A 13,509-nucleotide genomic window follows, 5' to 3' on the forward strand; every position below is an offset into this window, starting at 1 on the left:
TGCAGGATCATTAGTCTCACTAGCCTCAAATGCAAAGCTGTGGAATGTATTATGTCAGACCTCATTAATATGGACATTGAAAATATTGTTAACCCTGGACCCTTATCAACTCAGCTTTTTCAAAGGAAGTTCCTGTCTCTTTAACCTTGGCACCTATTTCTCAGACCTTCAGGTCAAAGTTCCTGGCCTATGGTTATTTAAGTTTGCAGATGGTTGTATATTTGGAGTTATTTGATCTTCCACTGACTCACAACTGTTCTAACATTTTTATTTATTTAAGTTTGATGACCAGGGAAGTCCACTGCGCCAAGAAGAGCCCGTTTTCAGTGGAGGTCTGGGAAGAAAAGCTCCACAATAATTGCAAGTTACAAAAGGACATAGTTCGTACAGCTAATTAAACATTTACAGATAAGCTCCATGACATTTGCAATTGGCTTGTCACAATGTTACAAAAATGAAAAAACATAATTCAATACAGAAATTTCAACATTTATATAAAGTGAATATTTTTGTTATAAACTCAAATCTAGGTTTAACATTTCAAAATATATAGCTACTAGCCATTAGTAGGTTAGGAAAATATTATGCATGGAGAGGGTAATAGTAAATTTGAGATTGGACAGTATAGTACAATAGATATTAGAGAGAAAATTAGTTTTTAGTAGGGGAGGGACTGTTTTGGGTGGGATGAAGTAACAGTAGAGGTAGTTGGATGAGTCAGTGCAAGGTGGAATGGGGGGGGGGGTTAAGTTGGAGCATCGCAAGGGCATTCCCATTTAGAAGAAGGGTGAGAGAGTAGCTGAAATTTGAAATCTGTATGGTTAGGTAGGTCATGTAGGTGTGTGGGGAGAGAGTTCCACTGTTTAGCTAAGGAGTGGGACAGCAGTAGATGGCCAGGAGGTCATGCAAGTTTGTGGACCTGAAGGAGATTTTGGCTTCTGGATATGAGTGAGCGGTTGGGAATGTAAGGTTTTAAGGAAGTAGCAAGAGCTGGGCAGTTGATAGATTTAAAGATGAGCTTGTGGGCAATGGTAAGTTGTAGGTAACTGAGGTAGATGGGTAGTTCAAGCCAGTTGAGGGTGAGGAGGCAGTGGCAGTGGTGGAATGAATTTTTTAAATTGGTTGCAAATTTGGATATCTTGTGGTAGCAGGATTCAAGTTTGGACCGAACGCCAAGATGGAGATTGGTGAAAAGAGGGGCACCATACATAAGGGAAGAGAGTAGGAAGGTGGATGCAATTTAGTTCTTCATCAGTAATGATGCCAAGAAGCTTGGTGTTGGGAACAATTTCAAGGAGGGTGTTGTTTCGGCTCTGTATGGTGAATGTGGATTTGCCAATGGAGTTTTTGGTAGGGGAAAAAAAAGTACAGTTGTGTACACTTACCATAAATGTAGATGTTTGAGTGTATTCACTGTTGCAGTCATCACCTTTGGGTTATCTGCTTGCAGTAGCCCTCAGTCGGCCAGATTAACAAAGTCTTGGGTCTTGCGTCGGTTGCTGTCTCTTCTTCCGTGACGTCAGGTAGTCAGGGGTATAAAACATGCAGCCGACACCATTACATATAAAACATGCAGCCGACACTATTACATCAGTTTTTCTTGCCCCAGATGTCAGGTATATATATATATATATATATATATATATATATATATATATATATACACACCAAAAAGTTTTTAGGCATAGTAAAGGAGATGGAGGGAGGGTAACCAGGACTGCAACAGTGAATACACTCGAACATCTACATTTATGATAAGTGTACACAACTGTACTATGTTCTTCATGTTTCACTGTTGCAGTCATCACATTTGGGTAGATTCCCTGGGAGGAGGAATTTAGACCAGCTATAAGGCCCTGCAAGACTGCAGTGGTAAAGCCAGCTCTGGATTTAGAGATAATTGGCAAATGGTAGTGCTTGGTGAAAGCATGTACAGAACTCCGGGTAGCAGCTTCTAGGATGTCCCTGGTAGGGACACATCTGAGAAAGACTGTAGAGGTAGATGCAGCCCTGGCTGAATGTGGTCTGATCCCCTGTGGGATAGGTTTTCCATGGTGCTTACAGCAGAAATTAATGCAATGGCCTATCCATTGCAAATGCCACCAGCAGTTGTTCAGATATCCTTTGAGGTTTAGTCCTGTCCAAGTAAAATCTAAGTTGTCTGTGCACATCTAAGGAGTGCAGTATCCATTCCCCTTTGTTCTGTGGATTAGGAAAGAAGGTTGGCAAATGAATGTACTGATTAAGAGCCACACTGGATACCACCTTGGGCATGAAGGAGGGATTGGTTCTGAGGGACACCCTGTCCACATGAAAGATGATGAAAGGCTCCACTGCCATAAGGGCCTGTAATTCAGATACCCTTCTTGCTGAAGTGATTGCTAAAAGGAAGGCTATTTTCCAAGAAAGGAATTTTAAATATGCACTAGCAGCTGGCTCGAAAGGTGGAAGAGTGAGTTTCTCCAATACAAAGTTAAGGTCCCAAGCTGGAGTTGGGGCTGTCCTGGGTGGTCTTAAATTTTTGGCCCCTCTGAGGAACTGCTTGAGCAGTGGATGAGAGAAGAGGGGAGGTTCTGTGTTATAATGAGCTGAAATGGCTGAGGCGTGAATTTTAATGGAGGAAAAAGAAAGGCCCTTGTGAAACATCTGAGTTAAGTATTGAAGAATCTGAGGTAAGTTGGGTGCTGCTGTGTTCATCCCTTGAGATTGGTTCCAGGCACATAATCTTTTCCATTTGTCAGCATAAGATTTTCTCATACTAGGCCTCCGTACCTCTAAAATGATATCCATCACTTGTTTACTAGAGGATGGTAAAGGAGAGGTTAGTTAATTAGCCAGGCTGCTAGGTTCAGGGTTTGAATCTGAGGGTTCTCCTCCTGAGACAACAGGGTAGGGGTCTGAGTCAGGTGCCATGGAGCCAACAGTGACACACTGTGCAAGAGGGGGTACACCAGTGTTGGAGTGGCCAGTCTGCTGCAATCAATATCTTCCTTGGTTTGTCCTGCTTGATCTTTAGTAGTATTTTGGAGAGGAGAGGCAGTGGAGGAAAGGCATAAACTGATAGGTTTTTCCAGCTGAAGGAAAGAGTACCGACTTCACAAGCTTGGTTGTGGGGAGTCCTTGTGCAAAATTTGTCCAATTGGTAGTTCTGGGGGGAGGTAAACAGGTCTATATCTGGGCTTCCCCATTTGTTTATCAACATGTTGAAAGTCTTTGGTTCCAGTTTCCACTCGTGTGGGCCCCATGAGGTTTCTGCTTAGTCCGTCTGCCAGTGTATTTAGTTTTCCTGGTAGGAATTGAGCCTGTATATGCATTTGGTAGCTCAAGGCTGTGTTTCACAGTGCCATGGCTAGTCTGCAGAGGGGGTAAGAATGGGTACCCCCTGCTTGTTTATGTACCACATAACACTGGTGTTGTCTGTCTTTACCATTAATTGTCATGGAAGAATGTGGTCCTTGAAGACTGTCAGAGCATTCTCTACAGCTAACATTACTTTTTGATTGATATGCAGGTGCATTTGACTTGGGTTCCATTTGCCCTGAATGCACTTACCTGCCAGGTGAGCCCCCCATGCAAAGTCTGATGCATCTGTTGTTAGGGTTTGGGTGGCAGGGGGTAGAGTGAATGGTAGTCCCTTGTTTTGGTGGCAGGCCTCTGCCCACCAAAGGAAGGCAAGGTATGATAGGAATCATTGCTTCTAGATCCTGAGAATGTTGACACCATAGGCTTTTTAGATACCATTGTAGTTTCCTCATATGCAGTCTTGCATATGGAATTAGAAGAATGCAGGGGGCCATGAACCCCAAGGCTTGCAGTATTTGTCTTGCAGATAGCAGGGTTTTTGTGGCCACTAGTTTGAAGTAGGTTGTCAAATGAATTTGTTTCTCTGGAGTGAGGAAAGCCATCTGGGAAGTTGTATTCACGCTTGCTCCCAGGAATATAATTTGTTGATAGGGTACCAGGTGTGATTTCTTTTCATTTATGGTGTACCCCAGGACAAGTTAGCACCCTTTGTACAAAAGCCAGATGATTCAAAAGTATGTCCTGGCTTTCTGCCTGAATTAGACAAACGTCCAGGTATAGATATATTTGAATATTTCTTTGCCTGCAAAAGGCAATGACTGGAGCTAGGCACTTTGTGAATACCCTGGGTGCAGTAGATAAGCCAAAGGGCAGTGCAGAAAACTGATACTGCATGTAGCCTGCTTTGAAGCGTAGGTATCTTCTGCAAGATTCCCTGATTGGGATGTGCAGGTATGCTTCCTTTAAATCGAGTGTTGCCAACCAGGCATCTTTGCCTAGCACAGGAAGTAACTGGTAAAGAGTTAGCATCTTGAATTTTGGAATCACCAAAAAAGTGTTTAAAGTAGACAGGTCCAGGATAGGACACCATGAGTTGTCTTTTCTGGGTACCAGGAAAAGTCTTGAGTAGAAACCTTGTCCTCTTTCCTCTTCTGGTACAGTTTGAATAGCCTTTATGCTTAAGAGAGAGAGAGTACTTGCTTTAGAGATTCTGCCCACTGATTTGGGGGTAGATCTGGCCAACTGTTTGGAGTTAGAAACATGTGGAAGTGAAATCTGTATCCTTGGGAAACTATATTTAAAACCCATTTATCCTGGGTAATGAGTTCCCAGTTTTTTGCATGTAGAGCAATCTTTCCCCCCAAAGGGGCAGTCCGTTGAGAAGTGCTTGGAAGTTTTAAAGTTCAGTCATTGAGACAGTTGACCATGGGGGAGTTTTACTACTCCCAGATTTGGAAGTGGAGGCCCCCACTGCTTAGTCCTGTGTGCACCCTGGGACTGAAGCCTGGGAGTTCTACTGGATCTGGGTTTGGACTGAGAAGGCCTGTAAGAGGCAGGAAAGGACCAATTCTTAAAAGGCCAAGGCCTACTAAATCTCGGAGGTTGTACTTGTAAGAAATCTTTAACAGTTTGCATAGATTTACCTTTCTCCTCCATCTTTTTAAGGACTTCTTCTGCCTTGTTGACAAACAGGCGATCCTGATTTAAGGTAGCATCCAATAATTTAGCTTTAACATGATCTGGCAAGGATTGCTCCATAAGCCAATCATGCCTTCTAAGTACAGACCCAGTGACAGCAGCCCTGCAAGATGCCTCTAGTGAATCAAAACCACATTGCAAAGTATGTTTTCCAACCTGTTCAGCAGAATGCATTAAATCCTGTAAATCCTTACTTTCAGCACAATCAGGAATCAACATCATTTTCTGTTTAAGCAATCCAATAATATGCTGCTGATACTTTAACATATGAAACTGGCAGTTTAATGCCCTAATGGCCAAGGTTGCAGAAGTGTATACCTTCTTACACCATCTATCCAGTGCCCTGGAGTCTCTATCAGAGGGAGTAGGATTTTTGGCAGTAGTAGCTTTAATACCTCTGGGTCCCTGTGAAATGGTCCCTGGATCCACAGTAGGATTTTTGAAAAGGAACTTATGAACATCAGGAACCCTGTAATTTCTATCAGGTTTTCTGGGAGCCGGAGGTAAAGAGTCAGGGGCCAGGCTAGATTCCAAAAAGGCATCATCAACAATGTCTAGTACAGGAGGGTTAGCTAAAGGCCTGTGTTTGGGCAGGATTAAGAAATCACTAAGCCTCTTTTTAGAATCAGAGAAATCCTGACTTTCCCAACGAAAATGCTCCCTAAGAGTATGCAAAGTTTCACCAAAAGAGAAATCCGCAGGGGGGGGGGGGGGGGCAGAGGGAATAGAGTCCTCAGCATCAGAATCCTCGTAGGTAAATAAGGGTAAATTCTGGTCATCAGAGGAAACAGAAATTTCAGAATCCTGGTCAGAAGTATCATAAGCAAACTCAGTCCTAGGTCTCTTAGAGGGGGAAGGTTGGCTTCCCCTGATTAAAGTAATAAGGTCTTAAGCCATTCTTATCATTTGTTTTTTAGGCATAGAGGCCTGACCATGCTTCAAGATTTAGGCCTTTAAGAAAAAGATGGCGTTGGTTTGATATGCAAGTCAGTAGGCCTGAATACACCCTCAGAATCCGGTGCCTGCACAGCGGCTCCGGACCCATCCAAGGTAGAGACATCCGCAGGTTCCATAGTTGAAGCATCTCGCGGCATATCGGACTCCAAATGGGTCTCAGTAGAGGCCTGCGAATCTGAAGTAGCAGGTATCAGGGGCTGCGAAAGCACCTCACTGAATACTGGTGAACTGGCGAATGGCTTAGAAGAAGTGTCGTCGGCAGCTTTGGACCTAGGCGGCCTGTCTCTGTCTTTATCATTGTGTTTTTTCGGAATGTCGGTAGTCGGATGGCTTACTGAAGACATATCTGGATAATTGAACTGAGCACCAAAATATTTAGAAGCGAAAATATACCGACAATAGATAGTTCATTGTTTAAATAAGGCACAAAACCGACAGCGAGGTAAGTCGTGGTCAGGGCCTAGGGCAAGGAATATAGTATGAATGAAATCTTTATGAGGTATTTGCTTTCCACAAGAAATGCAATTATTTACTTTTACTGACATCGGTTTACAGCAAGAAAAAGTTTCCCCAATGGGGTACTTAGCTTTAGTTGAAGACTTCGGTTCTGAAACTCGAAAAAGTACAGTTTTGTACACATACCATAAATGTAGATGTTCGAGTGTCTTCACTGTTGCAGTCATGACTGTAGGGTTCTCCCCTGCCGGCAGGCAGCCCTCGGTCGGCCAGAATCCCAAAGTCTGGGTCTGGCGTCGACTGATCAACCATGCTCCCTGACGTCAGAGCGCCAGGAATACAAAGCTGACAGCCGACGCCATCTTCTCCAGTTTTTCTTGCCCCAGATGTCAGGAGTCCCAAAATGAAAAAGGTCCCATAACCTTTGCAAATACACCTCAGAAGAATGGTGAAAAAAGGAAATACACAAAAGTAAAAATAAGAGGGGACAGGAGGGAGGGAAACCCAGACTGCAACAATGAAGACACTCGAACATCTACATTTATGGTAGGTGTACACAACTGTACTATGTTCATCGTGTTTCACTGTTGCAGTCATGACTGTAGGGTAGAATCCCAAAGCTGAAAGAAAGGGAGGTGGTCATAAAGACGAAGGGGCGGCTAAAAGGCCCTGCACGACTGCAGAGGCAAAGCCTGCCCTAGACTTAGAGTAGAGAGGTATATTGTAGTGCTTAGAAAATGTATGCACTGAACTCCAAGTTGCAGCTTCCAAAATGTCCTTGGTAGGAACTCCCCTGAGGAAGGCCGCAGAAGTGGCAGCAGCTCTGGTGGAATGAGTCCGTATACTCCCTGGGATTTGCTTTCCATGGTGAGAATAACAAAATCTGATTCCATGAGCAATCCATTTAGAAATGGTCTGTTTTGAAATGGCTTTACCTTGGGAACTTGAAGCATAAGAAACAAACAATTGTTCTGATTTCCTGATATCCTTGGCTCTGTTCAAGTAAAAACATAGCTGTCTGTGTACATCCAAGGAATGTAAGATCCTTTCCCCTTTATTTTGAGGAGTGGGGAAAAAAGTTGGCAAGTGTATAATTTGATTTAAAGCCACTTCGGAAACCACCTTAGGCATGAAGGTAGGATTACCCTGTCTTGATGAAAAATAATATAAGGTTCCACAGCCATAAGAGCTTGTAACTCTGAAACTCTCCTGGCAGAGGTTAGGGCTAACAGGATGGCTGTCTTCCAAGATAAAAACTTGATGTCAGAAGAGGCAGCAGGCTCAAAAGGAGGCAAGGTTAGTTTTTCCAAAACATAGTTGAGATCCCAAGCAGGAATAGGAGGAGATCTAGGAGGTCTTAAGTTCTTAGCTCCTATGAGAAACTGTCGCATGAGCTGGTGGGAAAAGATGGGAGGGTCTGTATTATAATGAGCAGAAATAGCAGAGGCATGTATCTTAATGGAAGAGAAAGAGACCCTTATGTAAGAGATCTGTCAAGTAAAGTAAAATTAAAGTAATGTTAGGAAGAAGAGGATCAGAATCCTGAGCCTGCATCCAAGAACAAAATCTTTTCCATTTTCCTGCATAAGATTTTCTAGTACTAGGACGTCTGGCTTCTAAAATGACATCCATAACCTGCTTGGGCAGTAAAGAAGAAATCAAAGGCCCTGGATTAACCAGGCCACCAGGCTGAGAGTTCTGACATGAGAGTGTAGAACCTGACCCTGATGTTGAGACAGAAGGTTCGGAGACTGAGGTAAAACCCAAGGGGGCTCCAGGCATAGGTTTTTTAGAGTTGGATACCAAAACTGCCGAGGCCAATTTGGAGCCAGCAAGATTATCAACTTGGGCTTGTCCTGTTTTATCTTCAATAAAACCCATGGAAGAAGAGGAAGAGGCAGAAAGGCATATCCCGAGAGGTTCCTCCAACTGAATGACAGGGTGTCCACTTTCCAAGCTTCTCTGTGGAAAGTCCTGGTGCAAAAAGTCTGTAGTTGATGATTGAGATGGGATGCAAACAAGTCTATGTGAGGACATCCCCAGACTGCTGTTATCATCCTGAATATTTTGGTGTCCAGCATCCACTCGTGTGGATCCGAAAGATTTCTGCTCAGACTGTCTGCCAGGAGGTTTTGTTTCCCTGGTAGGAACTGAGCTTGAAGATCCAGATTGCAAGCTAGAGCTGTGTTCCATAGATCCATGGCTAGTCTGCAAAGGGGATAGGAATGAGATCCCCCTTGCTTGTGGTGTTGTCTGTCCGTATTAACAGTTGTCCTGGTAGTAAAAGATTCCTGAAGGCCAATAGAGCTTTCTGAACGGCTAACATTTCCTTTAAATTGATATGCAGGAGCTTCTAATCCTTTGTCCAAAGGCCCTGCAAACAATTGCCCTGGAAATGGGCTCCCCAAGCATAATCCGAGGCGTCCGTGGTAAGAATCTGAGAGGCAGGAGGCAGATGGAAGGGCTTCCCTTTGTTTAGAACACATGCCCTGGACCACCAAAGAAATTCCTTTTGAAGGCAAGGAAGGACGGAGAACAGTATGTCTAAACTGTGGCAATGCTGAGACCATACACTTTTTAGATACCACTGTATTTTCTTCGTGTAGTCTTACATATGGTACGAGAAGGACGCAGGAGGCTATGTAACCCAAAGCCTGCAGGAATTTCCTTGCAGATAGATGAGTTAAAGTTGCCAAGGTTCTGAAAGTTGAAGCCAGCTGCAACTGTTTTTCGGATGACAGAAATGCCATCTGGGTTGTGGTGTTTAGAAGAGCACCCAGAAAAGTTATCTGTTGTGATGATGTCAAATTTGACTTTTTTATGTTTACAGAGAATCCCAGGAACTTAAGGAGGTTCTGTACAAATTCTAGATGCTGGAGTAAGACATCCTTGCTGTCTGCCTGAATTAGACAATCGTCCAGATAAGGGTAAATTTGAATTCCCTTGAGTCTGCAGTAAGCTACTAATGGAGCCAGGCATTTGGTGAAGACCCTGGGCGCAGTAGATAATCCAAAGGGCAGTGCAGAGAATTGAAAGTGCCTCGATCCGGCTTTGAACCCGAGGTATTTTCTAAGATCCTGCCTGATGGGAATGTGTAAATATGCCTCCTTTAAATCCAAAGTTACCATCCATGCATTTTTGGACAGCATTGGAAGTAGCTGATGTAGAGTAAGCATCTTGAATTTTGGAATCTCTAGAAAGGTGTTCAAGACCGACAGATCCAGAATGGGTCTCCATGAGTTTTGCTTCCTTGGGACTAGAAAAAGCCTTGAATAAAAACCTTTTCCCATCTCTGAAAGAGGAACCAGTTCTATGGCATTCATAGCCAAAAGAGCTTCCACCTGGTTTAAGGCTTCCGTCCATTGATGCTTTGGAAGGTCTGGCCATCCGCTTGGCCTTGGCAAGGTATGAAAATGGAATTTGTAACCTCTTAAAACCACATCCAAAACCCATTTGTCTTGGGTTATTTGAATCCAATTTTGATAAAAAAAGTGAGAGTTTTCCTCCGAGAGGGTCTTCGAGGCAAGAAGTTTCTGTAGCCCAACAGAGGGAGTCATTGAGTTTGTTTCCTTTGAGATTGTGACCTGTCCTCTCCTCCCCTAGTCCACTGTCTTGGTCTATAAGCAGCTTGCGTTTGAGGCCTCTCTCTGGAACGTCTATATCTACCCCTCTGAGGCCTGTCAGAAGCGGGAAAGGACCAATTTTTTGAAGGCCAATTCCTGCTAAATCTAGGAGGCTGTACTTGTAAGAAATCTTTAATTGTATGCATGGATTTCGCCTTATCCTCCATCTTTTTAATCACCTCTTCAGCTTTAGATCCCAACAAAACATTATGCTGAACAGGAGCATCCAATAATTTAGCCTTTACTTGTTCAGGTAAATTTTGTTCCTTTAGCCATGCATGCCTTCTAATGACTGTGCCAGAGGCTGCAGCCCTACAAGAAGCCTCCAAGGCATCAAATCCACAGTGTAAACCATGCTTCCCAACTTGTTCAGTGGCGTGCAGTAAGTCATGTAATTCCTTATCATCTGCACAGGCAGAAATGGAAGTAAGCTTCTGTTTTAAGACAGACAATAGAAATTGCTGGTATTTAAACATATGAAATTGACAGTTTAAAGCCCTAATGGACAAAGTAGCAGAAGTGTACACCTTTTTGCCCCATCTTTCTAAGGATCGAGAATCCTTTTCAGTAGGAATGGGATTTTTGGCAGAAGCGGCCTTAACTCCCTTGGGACCCTGAGAAATGGTTTCAGGGTCAGCAGAAGGGTTCTTGTATAAAAACTAATGGGAATCAGGAACCCTGTAATATCTATCAGGCTTAACAGGAGCAGGAGGAAAAGAGTCAGGGGTTAAGTTAGCCTCCGAAAAGGCATCATCCACAATATCCAAAACAGGAGGAATAGCCAGGGGTCTATGTTGGGGAAGAAGAAGAAATTCCCTCAGTCTTTTCTTGGATTCCGAAAACTCCTGTCCTTCCCAGTGGAAATGTTCCCTCATTTCATGCAAAGTTTCCCCAAATGAGAAATCCTCAGGGGGAAAAGCAGAAGGAATGGATTCTTCAGCATCAGAATCCTCATAAGGAGGGAAAGAATATTCCTGATCAGAAGAAGAAACTGAGGAAACAGAAGTCTGATCAGAGGAATCATAAGAAACATCCTGCCTTGGCCTTTTGTCTGGAGGGGGATGAGAACCCCTAATCATAGTAATTAAATCCTCCGCCATCTTGAGTAACTGTTTCTGTGACTTGGAAGCCGGTTCAGAAGAGGCCTGTGTTGAAGTTTTGTCTTTGGCTTTGCCTTTATTAGTAGCTGAGTAGGCCTGAAAACCCCTTCGGAAGCCGGTACCTGCACAGCGGCTCCGGACCCATCCGAAGGAGCATTGTCCGAAGGTCCTGCAACAGAAATATTTAAAGGCCTGGGTTGGCTCCTCATGAGAGTCCGTTTCGGCCGTCGGTTCTGAAATGGCTGATGACAGGGGCTGCAAAAGCGCCTCACTGACGACGGCCGAACCTGAAGCTGGCTCCGCTTGTGCGCTATCATCAGATTTGGACCTAGGAGGCCTGTCTTTATCCTTGTGACGTTTGTGAACTCCGGTAGCCGGGACTGTATCCAAAGACATTTTGTAGTTAAAGCGCCTAGCGAGGTAATGAAAAGCAAAATCGTACTTTCGCTTAATTGTACGTTGATTGAATCTAGCACAAAACCGACAACTAGCTACTTCGTGGTCAGGGCCCAAGCAAGGAATACAGTAAGAATGAAAATCCTTATGAGGTATTTGCTTCCCACATGAAATACAATTATTAACTTTTTCTGACATCGGATTGGAGCAAGAAAAAAGTTTCCCCAACGGGGTACTTAGCTTTGAGTGGAGAAGAAAGTCTTCGGACCGAAGTATATCAGTAAAATTCGTCAGGAGTCAGCCGACCGGCACTTGCGAACTGCTATCACTGCACGGCAAGAAAGACTGGAGAAGATGGCGTCGGCTGTCAGCTTTGTACTCCTGGAGCTCTGACGTCAGGGAGCATGGTTGAACAGCCGACGCCGGACCCAGACTTTGGGATTCTGGCCGACCGAGGGCTGCCTGCCAGCAGGGGAGAACCCTACAGTCATGACTGCAACAGTGAAACACGATGAACATCGAAAATTTCAGGAGTCGGCCGTCCGGCACTTGCGAACTGCTTCTGCTTTGGGCACCGCACGGCAAGAAAGACTGATGTAATGGCATTGGCTGCATGTTTTATACCCCTGACTAACTGAAGTCACGGAAGAAGAGACAGCAACCGACGCAGGACCTAAGACTTTGTTAATCAGGCCAACTGAGGGCTACTGGAAGCAGATAACCCAAATGTGATTACTGCAACAGTGAAACATGAAGGACATCATTAGTTTATTTGCATTTTGTGTCAGATGGTTAGACTGCATCCAGGTTTCGGTTTTGGAGAAGGCTAGTTGTGTTTTTGCTAGGAGCTCGGTGGGGGAGAAGGCTGAGCAGATGATTGTTGAGTCACCTGCATAATGGATGACAGATGACTCTGGAAAGGACTGGTGACAGCTGTTAATGAAAAGATTGAAGAGAAGAGGGCCAAGAAAGTACAGTTGTGTACACTTACCATAAATGTAGATGTTCAAGTGTCTTCACTGTTGCAGTCATCACATTTGGGTTATCCCTGCCAGGGTAGCCCTCGGCTGGCCTGAATATCAGAGAATTAGTATTTCTGCGTCGGTTGCTGTCACTTGAAAACTGACGTCAGGTCGTCAGTGGTATAAAAGAAGGCAGCCGACGCCATTACATCAGTTTTTCTTGCCCTAACCAGTCAGGAGCCCCCAAAATAGGAAGCAGAACCCCACCAGTGGAACGTAAATACCAATATGTCCCGTGTAAGGAAAGGAGAACAACAAGGAAGAAAGGTAAAAAGAAAAAGGGGGAAGGAGGGAGGAAAACCAATACTGCAACAGTGAAGACACTCGAACATCTACATTTATGGTAAGTGTACACAACTGTACTATGTTCTTCGTGTTTCACTGTTGCAGTAATCATATTTGGCTAGATCCCCAAAGCTTAGGAAATGGGTGGAAGAAGCCAAGGAAGCTAGGGGCTGGCTAGCATGCCCTGCAAGACTGCAGAGGCAAAACCTGCCCTGCATTTGGAAGAGAGAGGCAGGTGGTAATGTTTGGTAAAGGTGTGAACAGATGTCCAGCTGGCAGCCTCCAGGATGCCCTTGGTGGGGACTCCTCTGAGGAAAGCTGCAGAAGTGGAAGGTGCTCTGGTGGAGTGTGTCCTGACCCCCTTGGGGGGAGGCTTGCCATGCTGTTTGTAGCAGAAATGGATGCAGTGTGCTATCCATTTGGAAATGGTTTGCTTGGAGATGGCTTTGCCCTCTTCCCCTGAAGCAAAGCTAACCAGCAGTTGATAAGATTTTTTGAAGAGTTTAGTCCTGTCCGGATAGTATCTGAGCTGTCTGTGCACATCTAGGGAGTGCAGAATCCTTTCTCCCTTATGTTGAGGGTTAGGAAAGAAGGTGGGCAAATGGATGAACTGGTTGAGTACCACACTGGGCACCACCTTGGGCATGAAGGATTGATTAGTTCTGATGG

At 44.4% G+C, this 13,509-nt stretch overlaps 1 protein-coding gene across 2 annotated transcripts in view; it reads right to left on the reverse strand.

The window, feature by feature from the left end:
• Positions 1–13,509, reverse strand: part of HBS1L (HBS1 like translational GTPase) — a 2,781,383-nt gene that overhangs the window by 612,407 nt on the left and 2,155,467 nt on the right. The window lies entirely within an intron of this gene.

Source organism: Protopterus annectens, chromosome 1.part1, assembly GCF_019279795.1.
Source record: "Protopterus annectens isolate FY-2018-M chromosome 1.part1, PAN1.0, whole genome shotgun sequence".
Taxonomy (NCBI): Eukaryota; Metazoa; Chordata; order Ceratodontiformes; family Protopteridae; genus Protopterus; species Protopterus annectens.